The sequence below is a fragment of the Colobus angolensis genome, unplaced genomic scaffold (assembly GCF_000951035.1).
Source record: "Colobus angolensis palliatus isolate OR3802 unplaced genomic scaffold, Cang.pa_1.0 Scaffold46, whole genome shotgun sequence".
NCBI lineage: Eukaryota > Metazoa > Chordata > Mammalia > Primates > Cercopithecidae > Colobus > Colobus angolensis.
Genome location: NW_012118043.1, coordinates 5,072,106 through 5,090,100, shown reverse-complemented (window position 1 = coordinate 5,090,100; position 17,995 = coordinate 5,072,106). Strand labels below are relative to the sequence as shown.

At 45.4% G+C, this 17,995-nt stretch overlaps 1 pseudogene; it reads right to left on the bottom strand.

The window, feature by feature from the left end:
- Positions 1–3,114: 3,114 nt before the first annotated feature.
- The window catches only part of LOC105523394, a 15,040-nt pseudogene continuing 159 nt past the window's right edge, over positions 3,115–17,995 (bottom strand).

Below are 17,995 nucleotides of genomic sequence, written 5' to 3'. Positions count from 1 at the left end.
GGAAGAATTGGGACCTGGCTCGGCCTGGCGAGGAGCAGCCTGGGGAGAAGGGGAGAGGTCAGATGGGTCCGTAGAAAAGGAAGATTGAAAAGATTCAGCGACACTTGGAGTTGGTGAAGGATCAAGGCAGGCATCCCTGCGGTGAACAGACACCTCTGAAATGTGAGTGAATAATCAAGCAGGCGTCCTGGCAGTGATTAAACACCAAGGGAAGACTGTCTTCCAGAGTCCGTGACCGACACCGGAGTTTTGGGTTCACAGCTAAAATGCGTCTCCTCTGTCTCTACCAGAAAAGGAAAGGAACTGAAATTAAGGGAAGGGAGAGATTGAAGGGTGGTGCCGAAATTGAAAGGAGAAAGAGGTTGAGGGATAGTAAGAGAGGTTGGAGAAGAGAGTAAAAAGAGGCTGCTCACCCGATTTAAAATTGGCGCAATGTTCCTTGGGCTGGTTGGTCTGAGGACCCGAGGTCGTAGGTGGATCTTTCTCATAGAGCAAATAGCAGGAGGACAGGGGATTGATATCCCAAGGGAGGTCCCCCATCTGAGTCACAGCACCGAATGTCACGTGGGTTCGTGTGAAGAGACCACCAACAGGCTTTGTGTGAGCAATAAAGCTTTTTAATCACCTGGGTGCAGGTGGGTTGAGTCTGAAAAGAGAGTCAGCAAAGGGAATTAGGAGTGGGGCAGTTTTATAGGATTTGGGTAGCTTGGGCTCAGAGGTCTGACAAGGCCCAATTTACAACAGTGCCTTTCAGCTACTAATACTCCACTACAGACAAAGGAGGCAGCCCTGAGCTTACAAAATGAGAGGTTTCTATGGGGGAGAGAAACCCTGGGGTTGTTTGTTGGTTAACTCTGCCACATATCACCTTGTGAAGTTTACGGTACGGGAGGGTGTAGGTAAAGTTTGTTTATGCATGACCTCCCGCTGTGTGGTCCTGATGGTTTGTAATTGGGGTTTGCTTTATGGCAGTAAGGCCTGATTAGGTAAAGTCTGCTGGCTTCACCGTGGTGCCTAGATAAGGGCTTAGAAATGTAAAAAGGCTTGGGGGAAGGGGAGTGGTGTTGGCAATACCAAGAATCTCTTTTTTTTTTTTTTTTTTTTGAGACAGAGTCTCACTCTGTCGCCCCAGCTGGAGTGCAGTGGCCGGATCTCAGCTCACTGCAAGCTCCCCTTCCTGGGTTTACGCCATTCTCCCGCCTCAGCCTCCGGAGTAGCTGGGACTACAGGTGCCCGCCACCTCGCCCGGCTAGTTTTTTGTATTTTTTAGTAGATACGGGGTTTCACCGTGTTGGCCAGGATGGTCTCGATCTCCTGACCTCGTGATCTGCCCGTCTCGGCCTCCCAAAGTGCTGGGATTACAGGCTTGAGCCACCGCGCCCGGCCACCAAGAATCTCTTTTGGGGGCAGTTTGTCTCTAACATTCCAGCCTTTTAATAGGTAATGGAAGAGGGACAGCATTGTCATTTGGCTACTTCCTGCTGGGAAGTGGCGACGGTTATGGGGGGAGGCTGGACGGTAGGGACTGCTGTTCTTGGAGCTGTTGGTATTCCTGGAGCAGCATCATATTTTGTGTTGTCCAGTGGGTGAAGGCTCTGATACGGTCCTGTAAAAACTGGATTAGAAGGCATAGGAGACATGAGCCAAATGCTAGAAAGAGAAGAACGGTTATGGCAGGGCCTAGGAGGGGCATTAGCCATGGAAACCAGGTACTAAAGGACCAGGAGGGCCACGCTGGCCATCGGGGGGACATTTTTCTTGATTTTTTTGTTCAGTCCGTTAGTCTTTTTACAGCATCTTGTACTAAGCCAGATTGGTTAAGATAAAAGCAACACTGTTTATCTAGAAAAAGGCAGAGTCCTCCTTTTTTGGCTGTGAGTAGGTTTAAGCCTCTGCGGTTTTGAAGAACTACTGCTGCTAAAGAATCTATTTGCGATTGGAGAGTTGTAACGGATTTGGCTATGTCTACCAAGCTATTTGTGAGGTCTTTGGAGAGGGATTGTTAATAAGAAACGGAGGTGGCTAATCTCGCAATCGCAGTTCCAACTTCTGTAGTTATTCCGAGGGCTACTAACAGAGGTATGAGTTGTATAGCATGGCAGTGTCGGATAGGGGTATTAACTGGGATTGGTAGGGGCTGGTCTCCTAGGGCAACGTTGATTTTTGGACTGAGGAAAACCAGGGTGCAGGTGCCTCTCCAGTTAGAGGGGAGGCAAATATAAGTTGAGGTACCGCAGAGGAAAAGTATGCCTTGGCTTGATAGAGAGAACTTGTTGTGCATGCTGACAAGATATACTATTTTGTTATTTTCATGCATCCATACTTCTAGAGTCCTGGCTAGGGCTGCTGCTGTAAGTGGTTGTAAAGGGGTGTTTGGTTTGGGCTGGGAGGCTTTTGGGCTGTTTTTTCCCAATGTAAGAGGAAGGGTTTTTTCTTTTTTTTTTTACTAAGATTCATGTGGAAGTGTTGCTGGATGTTGGGATAAGGAGACAGTTGCTGGTGGTGGGTGCAGGGATGGTGCATGGAGAGGGGAGCGAAGGGTAGAGGGATAAACAGCGGAGATGTGGCCGTTGCAGGGCTCTGAATTTTTGTTAAGGAGGTGGGAGGTGTCAAGGGCGGGGGTGCTAGAGGAAGGAAGCCTATCTTTATTGTTGGCAGCTTTGAGAGCAGTATGTTTGGTGGAAGGTTTGAGTTGTAGGGTATAGTTGCACAGTTTGGAATTTAGGTGGCTAAGAGGACTGCCAGAGGGTAGATGTTGGATGCACAGTGGTGCTGGATAAGATAAGATTGTGTGGTTGTTATGGCTCCTAATATGGGTTTTATTACAGCTGTGGTAGGGGGACAGGATGGGGATAGGTTGTGTAAGTAGGGATGTAAGGTTGTAACAGCTGGACCAAACTCGCTAGGTAACTGGGGGGAGATTTTTGTTAATGCCTGTATGTTGAGTTTGAGGGGGCTGTTAATAAGGATTTTAGGATGGTAGGTTACTTAGGTGGAAGTTCAGTTATAGGCTGAGATAGGGGTTGTATTGTATGTTGTGGAGAGGAGGGATACGCAGAGCCAGCAGTCTCTTGCCAGGGAGGAACTGGAGTTTTTTAGTTTCTATATAGGTCTTTAGGGGTTGTAGGTATCAGTTGGGCTGAAAGAAGGGTTGGGGTATTGATTATGGGACAGTTTCGAAAGGCAGAGAGTGAGCAGAAAAGTAAGTAGTTTGATTTTATCCGGTGTGAAGCCATAGAGAGAGCCTTGGAGGAAAAGGTCGGTTTTCCACACGAAACAGGCTTCCAGGGTGTTGTTCCGTGGGTGGAACCAGGAAATATTCTGTGAGAAGCGTGAAGGAAGAGAGTGAAGTGGCAGGATAGGCAAAAACAGGGCATCTAGGGAGGCTGTGGGAATGCTTGTTTGTTAGTGATTGTAATTTTTTGCTGTAAGGATAAAGATTAGGCAGAAGGCTAAAGTGAGGGAGAATTTTTGGCTGGTATCCCAATTGGAAGGAGTCACATTATATAATTTTACTGTAAACAATAGGGTAAATAGTATAATAGATGGGGAATGCAGGCCTGCTTGAGAGGAGGCAGCAGAGCATATATGTCAGTTTGAAGTTACGTTTTTTAGTGAGGTGAATAGGTGAGGGAAGAAGTATGGGCAGAGGAGAAGATACAGGGGACGTGCATTAATATGGAAGGATTGGTGGAGAGATGTCAGGATTCTGTCGGTTTAGCCCTGGGGAAAGACCAGCTTCTGGTCCTTAACTCTCCAGTCCCCCTGGAGGAAGGCTCCTTGTAGTAATGAGGCTTTTTCAGTGGGGGAATATTGAGGTTGGATTGCAGGGGTAATGAGGAGGAGGGAGGCAGGAGCAGAAGAAAGGGAGGCTACTTTTGCTGCCTTATCAGTCTTTCTGTTCCCTCTTGAGATTTTATCTCTTCCTGTTTGATGTCACCAACAGTGTATAACTCCCAGTTCAGTTGGGAGGTGTGCAGCCTGCAGGAGTTGGTAAATCAGGGGGCCGTTAGTGATGGGGGTCCCTTTGGCAGTAAGAAATCCTCTCTCATGCCAGATGGCAGTGTGGGAATGAAGAATGTGATATACACATTTGGAGTCTGTGTAAATGTTGACTCGTTTGCCTTTGGAGAGGGTTAGGGCTCTGGTGATAGCTATCAGTTCTGTTTTCTGAGAGGAGGTGACTGGAAGTAGGGGCTTAGGTTTGATTACTCAGTTAAGGGAAGCAATCGCATACCCAGCCATTTTTCGGGGAGCCAGTGGGCCCGGAAGAGGAGCCATCTCTAAATAGCTGGTCATCGGGGTTGGTGAGAGGCTCAGAGGAAATGTTTGGAAAGTGTGGCTGCAGGTAATCTAGGATGTCAGGGTAAGAATGAATAGGAGGGGAAGAAGATACAGAGAGTAAGGATGCTGGGTTGAGAGGAGCACTTTTGGCAAGCCTGAATTTAGGATTTTTGATAAAGAAGGCATGGAGTAATTGAATTTGGGAAGGAGGAAGGGAGCCTAACACTCAAGGGGAGAGGAGATCCTGTATATTATGAGGACTGTAAACGGTGGTATTTTGACTGAATGTTAGTTTTTTGCTTTTTTAGAGTTAAAGTGGCCACTGCTGCTAGCCTTTTAAGACAGATTGGCCATCCTCCGACTGTGTTGTTTAACTGTTTAGAGAAGTAGGCTACAGGGAGCAAAGGAAGGAGGATTTCCTTTTTGTTGTCATAAGACACCGAGGGCTGTTCCTCGGCTTTTGGCAGTATAGACAGTGAAAGTTTGGGAAATATCAGCTAAGGACAGAGCTGGTGCAGTGACAAGAGTGGTTTGGAGTTTGTGGAAGCTGAGGAGTATGATATGTGAGCAATTTAGGCATTTATTGAGAGGGCTTTTGGCCACTTTATAGAGGGGGCGAGCTAGGAGGGCAAAGTTGGGAATCCATATTTTAAAGAAGCCTGTTAACCCTAGGAAGGAAAGGATTTCTCTTTTGGAGGAGGGAGCGGGTAGGCGATCTATTAATGCTGCTTGGGCTGGCCTCATAGCCCGGGCATCAGGAGAAAGTTGAATTTCTAAGTAGGTCACCATGGAGGTGGAGAGTAGTGTGGAGTTTTGAAAGGATGTCTCTGCCTAGGAGCAGAGTTGGATGTGAGGGCAGGGCTAAGAAAGAGTGAGTGAAGGGAAAGGTGTGCAGGATGCAGAAGAATGGAGCAGGGGCTCGGGGTGTGGAGACTTGTCCATCAATTCCTCCAACAGAGACCTGGGAGGACTTGGTGCATTCTAAAAAATTAGGTAAAACAGAGTAGGTTGTCCCAGTATTAATTAGAAAAAACATACTGGCCTACCTGCCACCATCAGGGTTACCCTTGGCTCGGATGAAGTGATGGTAGTTGCCGGGGCTTCTGTTCCAGGGAACCATCAGTTTTCAGTGGCAAGGCCAATGAGATCCTAGTAGCAGGTTTTGGCCCGCTCAGGATGGGATGGGGGCGGTCCTTGTGGGGGCTGCTCACAGTCCGACTTCCAGTGGGGTCCTCTGCAGAGGGGGCACAGCCTGGTGGGCTTACCTGGATTAGGGCATTGTCTGGACTAGTGACCTTCACTGCCACACTTGAAACAAGTGCCAGGTGGAGGTGGATTGCTAGGAGGTTTCCGTGTGGAGCTGTGGCCCCGTGGGCCTGCAGGGCCCCTGATAGCAGAGGTAAGCATTTGAAACTCTGCCTGTTTTTGCCTTTTTTTCCTCATCACAGCTGTTAAAGACTTTGAAGGCTAAATTAAGAAGGTCTCATTGTGGGGTTTGAGGGCCGTGGTCAACCTTCTGAAGCTTGCGCTGAATATTGGGGGTTTTGGTTGGGGACTGCCTTTGCACCAGTAGGCTGGGCAGGAGCCTGGTGATGAATGGTATCAGCATGTACCTGAGCTAGGGTCCGGATACGGTCCCGGTGTTATGGGGTGAGGGTGAAGGAGAGAATAACGCAGAGGTCATGCCAGGTTAGTTCATAAGACAGGGTAAGGTACTGAAATTCCCTAATATTAAGAGGTAGGGTCCTCTGGAAATGAACGGAGTCTTTTGTTAATTAAAGATCACTGAGGGAAAATAGAACATGAATTTTAACAATACCTTCAGCTCTTGCTACTTCCTGGAGAGGAAGCAAGGGAGCTGGTTGCTGAGCATGTTGGGCCTGAGGGCGGGTGAGGGGCGGCAACAGAGAGGACCTCAGAGTCAGAAGCAGGATGGTTACAGAGAGGGAGAGAGAGAGGTAGAGCTGGAGTGGGGACATATGGTGGAGGATTACGATGCTGTCTGGGAGGGGGAAAATCAGTGGGGTCAAAGGAAGAGGAGTCATCGGCTGGGGCTGTGGTGGTGGGGGCAGGAGGCCAGTCAGGTTTGGAGAGGGCAAGGAGGATTTGGAAAGTAGAACAGGACTGACAGAGAGAAGGGTGGGTACAGAGGGTGAAGAAAACCTGAACATAAGGAATTTCAGACCACTTCCCATTGCAATGGCAAAAGTTATCTAAGTTTTTGAGCACGTCGGAATAGAAAATGCCATTTTCGGGCCATTAGGAGCCACAGTCCCATATTGAGGCCATGTGGTATTACAGTAAAAGATAAGCCTTTTAGGGTGGATTTCTGAATGGAGGCTGAGAGCCCTGGGACTGTGGAGGAGACACCCAAGGAGGGTGGTCTTGGAAGGGGTAGACTGAGAGGCTCTCATAGTGAATGGAAGGGGGGTGGGGTAGAGGAAAAAGAGACTGCTGGTGATAAGGACAGCGGGAAAGGGCGTCCCCTTTCCCGCGAAACTTGTCTGGAATAGAGGAGGTAATCGCCAAGTCAGGCGTCCCTGAAACGGAAGAATCAGAGGCCCGGAGGCCGGAGGCAACTCTTGGCCCAGAGCTGGGTCTTTCAGAAACAGAGAGATGGATGGTCAAGGGTTCCGGGGAACGGTAACAGTAACAGTCTCTTTTTCATTCACCCTGGTGGAGGCTTTGATGGTGGATGAGGTCTCCAGCAATGGGAGAGTCTAGGAGATTCTCTGGGTCTTCGGCAGGTTCGGGGAAGGGGAAGTTGGCTGGGAGAGGGGTGATAGGATAGAGAGAGAGAGAGAGAAACAAAGAGAGAGAGAGAGAGAGAGAGAATCCTGGCCTGAGTCTATCCCCTTCCCGAGTTTCAGCACCAGAATGTAAGGTCAGCCAAGAGACAGGACAAGAGAGAGAGACCCAAGTTCAGGCGAGTAAGTTTATTGAACCTGCTGGCTGCTCCATTACAGACAGAGGAGGCAGCCCTGAGCTTACAAAATGAGGGGTTTATATGGCGGAGAGAGACCCTGGGGTCGTTTGTTGGTTAACTCTGCCACGTATCACCTTGTGAAGTGTATGGTACTGGAGGGTGTAGGTAAAGTTTGCTTATGCTTTCCATGACCTCCCCCTGTGTGGTCTGGATGGTTTGTAATTGGGGTTTGCTTTATAGCAGTAAGGCCTGATAGGTAAAGTCTGCTGGCTTCACTGTGGTGCCTAAATAAGCGCTTAGAAATATAAAAAGGTTTGGGGGAAGGGGAGGGATGTTGGCAATACCAAGAAGCTTTTTTGGGGGCGGTTTGTCTCTAACACCTCCCTAAATCATTTTATGAAGTCAGTGTCACCCAAATACCAAAACGAGGAAAGGACATAACCAAAATAGAAAACTACAGACCAATATCCCTGATGAACATAGATACTAAAATCCTTAACAAAATACTAGCCAACTGAATCCAACAACATATCAAAAAGATAATCCACCATGATCAAGTGAGTTTCATACCAGGGATGCAGGGATGGTTTAGCATATGCAAGTCAATAAATGTGAAACACCACATAAACAGAATTAAAAACAAAAATCAAATGATCATCTCAATAGATGCAGAAAAAACATTTGACAAAATCCAGCATGTGATTTTGATTTGCATTTCCCTGATCACTACTGATGTTGAGCATTTTTTCATGTCTGTTGGCCATTTGTATATCTTCTTTTGAGAATGTCTATTCATGTTCTTAGCCCATCTTTTGATAGGATTGTTTATTTTTTTCTTGTTGATTTGTTTGAGTTCATTGTAGATTCTGGATATTAGTTCTTTGTCAGATGTATAGATTGTGAAGATTTTTCCCCACTCTGTGGGTTGCCTGTTTACTCTGCTGACTGTCCCTTTTGCCATGCAAAAGCTCTTTAGTTTAATTAAGTCCCAGCTATTTCTCTTTGTTTTTATTGCGTTTGCTTTCTTACTCCGGCAAGAATGGTTATAATAAAAAAGTAATAAGATGTTGGCGTGGATGCAATAAACAGGGAACACTTCTACACTGCTGGTGGGACTGTAAACTAGTACAATCACTATGGAAAACAGTGTGGAGATTCCTTAAAGAACTAAAAGTAGAACTACCATTTGATCCAGTAATCCCACTACTGGGTATCTACCCAGAGGAAAAGAAGTCATTATACGAAAAAGAAGCTTGCACACGCATGTTTATAGCAGCAAAATTCGCAATTGCAAAAATGTGGAACCAACCCAAATGCCCATCAATTAATGAACTGATTAAGAAACTGTGGTATATATATACAATGGAATACTACTCAGCTATAAAAAGGAATGAATTAATGGCATTCACAGCGACCTGGATGAGATTGGAGACTATTATTCTAAGCGAAGTAACTCAGAAATGGAAAACCAAACATCGTATGTTCTCACTCATAAGTGGGAGCTAAACTATGAGGATGCAAAGGCATAAGAATGACACAAGGGGCCAGGCAAGGTGGCTCACGCCTGTAATCCCAGCACTTTGGGAGCCCGAGGGGGAGGGATCACCTGAGGTTGGGAGTTCAAGACCAGCCTGACCAACATGGAGAAACCCTATCTCTACTAAAAATACAAAAAATTAGCTGGGCATGGTGGCGCATGCCTGTAATCCCAGCTACTTGGGAGGCTGAGGCAGGAGAATCACTTGAACCCAGGAGGTGGAGGTTGTCGTGAGCCGAGATCGTACCATTGCACTCCAGCCTGGGCAACAAGAGCAAAACTCTGTCTCAAAAAAAAAAAAAAAAAAAAGAATGACACAATGGACTTTGGAGACTTGGGGGAAAGGCTGAGAAGAGGGTGAGGGATAAAAGATTACAAGTAAGGTTTGGTGTATACTGCTCAGGTGATGGGTGCAGCAAAATCTCACAGATCACCACTAAATAATTTATGTAACCAAACACCAACTATTCCCCAATAATCTATGGAAGTAAAAAAAATTTTTTTCCAAGGAAAGACTTAGGTGAGGAAGGACTTAAGTAAGGAAGAAGGGCCTTAACAAAGCAAGCCATGAGCCTGCAGGTTTAGGTACAACAAGAGGATGTGCGGAGTGCGGCCTTTGGCAAGAGGGGAGGGTCATAGTAAGGAAGAATTTGCATGTCAGGTGGAGAGTTTGTACTTAACCTAGTAGACATTGGGAGCCATTAAAGTCTTTTGTTTCCCAAGGAATTATTTGCCTCAAATCCTTTTGTATCTAATATTATACTTATTTTATAGCTTCCTTTCAGTGCAGTCTAGTGTCATGCTTTCCAGAGTTTACAAAGCAAATTAAACAACAGCTTCCCACATTGGACAATTGTTTTTGCTATCATAAATTGTTTGGGGGGTGAGTTTGGTCTTTGGTAGAAGAGTTCTACTTGTTTCAAAGTAGAGGTTCAGATTGATCTACATCAGCCTCCTGGGTGACAGGTCCAGATGGTTTCTATCTGGCTCTAACTGGAAACAGTCAGACTATTTCCACGCCGGCCTCTTTGTGGACAAGAGGCTTTTGGCCTGCTGCTTGGAAAGTTTTCCCCACAATGCCATTGAGGCAAAACCCCCATTAGGAAACCTGATGCCCATTATTATTCCTCTCTTTTGGAGTGATAAGAACATTTAGAGCAATACAAGAACTTGACCACTTAACACTGAGCAACCATTTAAAAGTTGATAAAGGAAGCAAAATATCTTCTTTCTATGCTTGCAGGAGTTAAAGATTTTTGTCCAAATCAGTCTTGCCTCAGTGCATCCCTGAGGATGAAAAGTTATTAGAACAAGGGTCCTCAAATTTGAGCAGTCTCAGAGGTACTCAGAGGGCTTGTTAAAACAGATTGCTGGGTGCCACCCCCCAGGTTCTGAGTGAGTAGGTCTGAGTGAGGCTGGACAGTGTGCATTTCTAACCAGTTCCCGGGGTCCTGATGCTGCTGGTTCGAGGATCACACTTTGAGAACCACAGTTTTGGACTTGAGAAAATCAGACTGTCTGCTCCTGATTTATTTTGCACAATGAAGAAAATCAGAGAGCAGACCGAGGCTCCTAGATGCCTCTTCTCTGCCCTGAAAACCACAGAACAGACAAGACCCAGTCCCATTTCTGTTCTGGCTTCTCTATCTTCTTCTATACTGTCTTCTACACTTTCTTCTTCTGTACTCAGTGAAGCCACCTCTGAGCCCCATGGCTCTCTGTACCATGGGGATACAGGAACTAGGAATCGTGGGCCTGGAAGTTTATCAGTGTTCAAGTGGATGATGTCTGGCTTGGTCTATGCCTAGCCACAAACCTGTGAGGTCCACGAAGAGCCAGAAGATAGCTGAAGGCTGGAAGTCACTGTAAGGTCGTCAGGAATAGCCAGCCTCAGTTTAGATGGTTTCTCTGAGCCCTATTCAGCCAGTGCTGCCTTGTTGTCTCAAGGCTCCCAAAGTTCTTGAAAGACCCAGTGAAGACTCAGGGGTATCCTGTGCCTGTTTACTCCCAGCCCAAGCCCCACAGACAACCTCCAGGGCTGTTTCAATTCTGGAAGATTCAGGACAGGGAGAGCCAGTAAGTGACTTAGACATGTACATGGGGCAAAAATCCAACCATAAAATGACATATCAGCAAACTTGGGATTGATCAGAACTTTATTACAGTACCATGCCACCCAAGGGCAAATACATTTCCCCAAATAAGGCAGTGTTGCTTATTTCATAGCCACAGTCCCCAGAAATACCAGTGGCATTAAGGAATGCAAAGACCAAGTTCAAAAGTCAAGATGTAATCTTCAAAACAGCTTTATAGTTCCAAAACAGGAAGTTGCCAGTTATAATCCTGCAATTATTTTATTTGGGGCTTCATCCTGGGGTGACAGCTAAACAATGGAAACCTTTATAGAAAGGTCCCAAGGCCCAAGGTGTGAATCATCAAACACTACTTACATTTTGCCTTCTTAAGTCCTATAATCAAACAAACAGAGTTTATGTTCTGGTTTATAAGACTAGGACTTACACAGGAAATTACACACGTTCCTTTTCGATGGAAAAAAGCTATTTTTAACAAGTTAAAAATGTAATTCAACCACAAGGAGAAGGCCCTACCAGGGCCTGGCATCCACAGATGAACATTTGAGTAGTGGTTGATCTGATGCCCCCCAGAATGCAGGATGCCCACCTGTTCTGGCGGTCCCAGAAGAGGCCAGCAAGTGAAGGATATGGAGAGCCTCTCCGGGGCATACTGGTTCCATGAAAATTTACACTTGACCTTTGAGTACCGGCCCATTTAGGAAACAGGGCTCTCCTCAGAAGGAATGAGAAGAGGTTTGTCAGCTGTGTTAAGAGAGGAAGTTCCAGGCAGAGGGACCGCATGAGAAAAGGCTAAGAGGAGGAAGGTGCCTGGCATATTAGGCATCTGGAGGGGTGACGTTTGCCGCAGAGCGGTCATTGGGAAAGTGGCTGGAAATGTGACTGAAGAGGCAGTGGACCCAAATGACTGAAAGCCATGAATGCTGAGTTCAGGAGTTAGATTTTCTCCTGTATGCAAAGGGCTGGAGCCATGATGGTTTTGAAGCAGGACAGTAGCATAGTGAGGACTGGGTTTTTGAAAAGTATCTTGGGCAGTTTTGCAGAATATGCTTTAGAGAGAGGAATAGCTAAAGGATGGGAGACTAGTTATGAGGCTTTTGTTTGTTTGTTTGTTTGTTTTTTAGTTTAAATGCATTTTATTTTTAGACAACCTATGTGACTTTTTTTTTTTTTTTCTTAAAAAAACAAGGCCTCCACTCCACATAAATCACAGTCAAAATAAATGCAGGGCCCATTTATCTTTTTTTTTTTTTTTTTTTGAGATGGAGTCTTGCTCTGTCGTCCAGGCTGGAGTGCAGTGGCGGGATCTCGGCTCACTGCAAGCTCTGTCTCCCAGGTTCACGCCATTCTCCTGCCTCAGCCTCCCGAGTAGCTGGGACTACAGGCGCCCGCCATCTCGCCCGGCTAGTTTTTTGTATTTTAGTAGAGACGGGGTTTCACTGTGTTAGCCAGGATGGTCTCGATCTCCTGACCTTGTGATCCGCCCGTCTTGGCCTCCCAAAGTGCTGGGATTACAGGCTTGAGCCACCGCGCCCGGCCCCATTTATCTTAAGACATGGTGTTTTGTGGATGACAAGCAGCAGCCATTTATGATGATAGGTGATATATTCAAAGTAATTGCCAAATCTGTTAATATTTACCCATTTCTAAACCATTGTTAAAGGAAACCATATACAGGGTCACACCATCCTCATGGTAGTTCAGTAGAGCAACCATGCCATCAGGATTCATGTTTTCATCAAGAAAAGAACTGGTAGTTTTTGAAAGTAGCAAGGATGTGCTTGATTTGTTCTGCAGCCCTACCATAAAAGGTTTTACTCTTTCTGATCTCGCTTCTTCAAGTTCCCCTTTCATTGATTTCATGTCATCTTTAATGTACTTCTTTTTTTTTTGTTTTCTTCTTGAGATAGGATCTCACTCTGTGGCCCAGGCTGGAGTGCAGTGGTGTGATCATGACTCACTGCAGCTTTGACCTCCCAGCCTCAAGCAATCCACCCACCTCAGCCTCCCAAGTAGGTGGGACCACAGTAGCTGGGACCACAGGTATGACCACTATGCCCAGCTAATTTTTTTTTTTGTACAGACTGGGTCTCTTCATGTCTTCATGTTGCTCATGCTGGTCTCAAACTGGTAGGCTTAAGTGATCCTCTCACCTCAGCCTTCCAAAGTGCTGAAATTACAGGCATGAACCACCTTGCCCCACTGACATACTTATAGGCATCCTTTGCAAAGCTGGTTTCCTGCAAGTGAGGTTCATGGCAATATCAACACCAATGATGACTCTGGGTGCTTTGGGTACCTTCGCCCTTGGGGCCTTCAGAGGAGGCATTTCTACCAGTGAGCAAGTCATCAGTGTTACCCTCTGTCCTGGTGATTACCTTCTCCTCCACTGTCAGGCACAGTTTATCCACGATCTCCCAGATCTTGTCAATGTCAGAGGGCTCCTCATCGTGTCTGATTGAGGTCCACTGAAGGAAGAGGACAACTGCACTAGCTTAGCGGGATTCTGGAGCAGTGTTGGGAGTCAGGGATGAGAGGGGAGTGGCAGGAAAAGCAGGAAGTTTTACACTGGTTCAGGCAAGAGAAGATAAAGTGAAGCTGCAGTGATAGAAAGCTGGAGTCTCGATATATTTAGAAGGAAGAGAATTGACAGGACCTAGTAGCCAGTTCAAAGAGGGTGGTGAGAAAGATTCTGCCATCCAGGACACCTGGGGAAGCTTGGCAATTGACCAAAGAGAAAATGAGAGAAAGCACGAGGCTGGGAGAGTCCACACTGGATCTGTGGAGTGGCTTCCAGGCAAGGTGTGCCATTGTCCTCCTGATCCTCAGGGAGACAGTGGTAGAAGGGAGGACACTTGCACATGAAGGTTCTTTGCCAGGTTGCTCCTATTCCAGTGTTTCAGAGACGTATGAAATCCAGAGATAACCCTGGCAAGCGAAGCACTAAAACTGTGTACTACGTGCCTCTACCACCACTATTTCACAATGCTTCCCAGCCGTCCTCACAATGCTTCTAAGAGATGGGTATTATGATCTCTATTTTGCCAGAGGAAATTTAGATTCAGAGAAGTCAAGTGACTTTCCAAGGAGTCTCATAGCATTTTCCAGAGAGAGGTTTTAAACCTGGAGATTCCGCACATCTAAGTACACCACCCTGCCTCTTGGGCACAACCAGGCATAGCTATGCCACTGCTAAGTTCTCCCAGACAGAGAGGGTAAATTGAAATGGTCATTGTTAGTGAGCTTGTTTTTGTTTCAAAGTAAAGAAATGTAAAGTTAGGTAAAAATGGGTTGCTGTGAACACAGCTGGGATGTATCAATTATTACCAGGGCTTGAGCACATACCTGCCCTTACTCCAAGGAATTTGTTTTCAACCTAAAGAAAATAATCCAGTTTTGCTTGAACTTTGGTTAAAGCCCTGGAGCAGGAAGTTCCTGTACTGAGCAATGCCAGCCTTCCTGTTATCTAACAGGGCCACCGTAACTCATTAGAGGTCTAAATGATGGAGAGTGGTTTAGACTAGCATTTTCCAAACTGGTTATTTTTCATGGGAAGAGATGACGTTGTGACCTGTCTTATCATCCGCTGGAGGGAGACTTTGATTGTTTTTCCCATGGGAGTACAAGTTGGACCAGGCCAATCACAGGCCTGGAAGTCCCTTCCTCTCCAAGGGCACACATTTGTGCCACACTGGCTTAGTTAGGGATGTAGACTGGCTAAGATGTTGTCTTTCCTTGCAAAGCTGAGCAGCGGTTAAAGGAATTTAGCTTTTGGCCTTCAGCTTTGGCCCTATTGGCTACCACTGCTTTCCATCATGCCAGAAGGGGACAAAAAGAAATGGATGCCACATGTGATCAGTATCCACATCATCCATCATTCTGGGCAGTCAACTTACATTTTCAAATGCATTTTTCTTGAAGAGATTCTACAGATAGAAAAATCATATTTCATCTTGCTCACGAGTGGTCTCAAGGCATTATTAGCAACACTGTACTTGGAAAAGCACTGAACAGTGAGATAAAGTTTCCATAACACAATTGCAGTTTACACTCTATTAGTCATTGATTCATTAATTCATTGAACAAACATTTATTAAATACCTACCATGTGCCAGATACGATTCTAGTGTGAATAATGGAGCACTGTTGTATCATTCATGACAGCTGTCATTTGCTATCATTCCCATGCCTTACTTAGATGTAAGGATGAATGAGATTTAGACAAGTTAGGCTTACCTCTAATAAAACCAAAGGATGGACCAGTGTTCATCCCTCCAACTATGTTCTAAAGGAAGATAAATCCTGCCTATTTCTTTTTTTTTTTTTTTTTTGAGACAGATTCTTGCTTTGTCATCCAGGCTACGCAGTGGCGCAATCTCAGCTCTCTGCAACGTTTGCCTCCTGGGATCAAGCAGTTCTCCTGCCTCAGCCTCCCAAGTAGCTGGAACTACAGGCACATGCCACAACACCTGGCTAATTTTTGTATTTTTAGTAGAGATGGATTTCACCATGTTAGCCAGGCTGGTCTCAAATTCCTGACCTCAAGTGATCTGCCCTTCTTGGTCTCCCAAAGTGCTGTGATTATAGGCATGACCCACCGTGCCCCATCAATCCTGTCTATTTCATCCAATGATCCAGCAGATTAGATTCATGTCCAAAGAAACCAATCAAATCCTTTTTTTAAAAGCATACTTTCTACTCTTTTTCCCCAACCGGCAACCTAGGAAGGCCTGATGTCCAGATTTATCTCCTTTTCCTGAAAAGCAAGTTTTCCCTCCAGGCTTGAAGATTTATGCTTGATTATCCTTGACTCTGCTCTCTTCCTTGCTCTAACCATGCTAGTTAACATTCACTTAATGTCAGCTTCATAAGAGCAGGGATTTTTGTCTCTTTTGTTCTCCACTGGGTCCCTGGCACCTACACCAGTGCCTGACACATAATAGGAGCTCGAAAATGTTTGTTAAATGCTGAAGGAATTCAAGTCCTGTCTAGCTGCAGGGTTAGGTTCTCGAGTCAGCCTGGTGGACAAAATTAGTGTATAGTTAAATGATCCTTTAAAATTCTGTGATTTGCCCACACATTACAATATCTAGGCATATTATCTCTAAGTTCCACACAGTTTCTTCCCCAGTTTTGGAACAGATCACTTGGTCTTTCTTTGGTTGGGTCCGGATGACGTAGTTGGTTAGTGTTTAGGGGGCTCATATAACTCTAAATACTTGTAGGCCCCCAGAGAAAGATTTGAATTTGGGACAGGCAATTCCATTTTCCCATCTCATACTTACTGAGTGGATGAGCCCGCATTATGCCCATGATTATTTCTTTTCCTCCATCCCCTTCCTGTATTTTTCTTTGCCAAACTCCTGAACTTGAACTGACATAAATTAAATGTGGACCTGATGCTGTTTCCCAGCACTGACAATAGACTCTTTACAAAAGCTGTGTCGACTGATGAGGCCGAACCAACCCCAGGATCCCTCAGCCCAGTCAGGAATTCTACAAAGGCAGGATGGTTCTTTCTCCTTCAGATTTTCTCTTTTAAAGCTCAAAAAGGTAACAGCTTTTCAGGCTCCTTTAAAGGGGTGAGTTCCTTCATAAAAGCTATCACTTCCCCTAGATCAGTGGGCAACTCATTCATCTTCTTCCAGGAAATTTCTAGATACATCAATTTTCTTCTTCAAAGTAAAGGCAACAATCTAAATCTTAGATGGAATTTCCTTTCATGCAGAGTAATTTGGGGCTTCTTGTTCTAAAGAAGGAAGGATGTACTGAGTATAAAACAAGGACTTTAAAAATTATATACACAGTATTTCCTTGACTATATTGCAAATGCATCTACTCACACAAGTCCAGTAAAGTACAATCTAAAAGAATAAAGTCAGCTTAGCTGGTGATAAACAGGGGAACTATTGTCTAAAAATAATAAAATACTCTGATTTTCTTATAGGAATCAAGAAGAAAATTGAAGGTCTGATGGAAGCTGGTCCTTGGTTAGTGAAGTTGCATTTGGCAGATAATGGCATAGATGGAAAAGGAAAAGAAGGAGAAAATGGTTTGTTGGAATTCATTCAAACTTTAACATGGTGAGTAGCAAGTTAAGAGGCCTTATTTGTTCACCTTTTAAAACTAAGTGCTTGAATTAAATCATGGGGATCATTATTTAGCTGCACCTTTTTAGCAGTTTCCAGTGAGGTTTTACAGCTCTGAGAGCCAAGCAGGGACCCATCTTGGTCTTGGTACCTAACGTGGCAAACAGTTGTGTGTGGACCATGAAGCAATCTCCAAGACCTCACTAGAAGCCCCATTTTAAGACGTTGGCAACTGAGGAAAAACAGGACGTATGACCTCCAGATTTTTCTTTCTTAAAGTCAGGATATAATGTAAAATGTAATCGATGTGACCTAAGGAAGAAGGGAAGCCTACCCAGGAGAGATCACTTTTTTGTGTTTGATTACAAAGTTGTCCCAGCCTCCTCAAGGCAGAAGGACACAGCTATTCTCAAAAGCTTCTCAAAAACAGGATATTTCCTTGCCATGTTTGTGTTGAGAATCTTAGGTATTTCTCTGTCCAGGCCTACTGAGTCCACATCCCCAGTGGGCCAAGTAGGATTTGCAGCTACTGTAGAAAAAGCTTGCTGGGTGGAGACAACTCCAAGATATATAGTTTCAGGTAGTTGATAGTGACAGCACCGCGGGGAAAGTCAAAGTCAACAGAACACAGCCAAGGCTTGAGGCTTGAGGGCTTGATGGATGGCTACTTATTATTGTTATTATTATTACTTTTATTTTTATTTTTGAGACATGTTCTTGCTCTGTCACCCAGCTGGAGTGCAGTAGTGCGATCTCTGCTCACTGCAACCTCCACCTCCCTAGTTCAAGCAATTATCCTGCGTCAGCGTCCTGAGTAGCTGGGACTACAGGCATGCGCCACCACACCCAGCTAATTTTTGTATTTTTAGTAGAGACATAGTTTCACCATGTTGGCCAGGCTGGTCTCAAACTCCTGACCTCAAGTTATCTGCCCCCCTCAGCCTCCCAAAGTGCTGGGATTATAGGCGTGAGCAACTGTGCCCAGTCTACTTATTATTTTAGAAGAAAAAGATTCTTTCTCTGTCTGGGCATGGTGGCTCATGCCTGTAATCCCAGCACTTTGGGA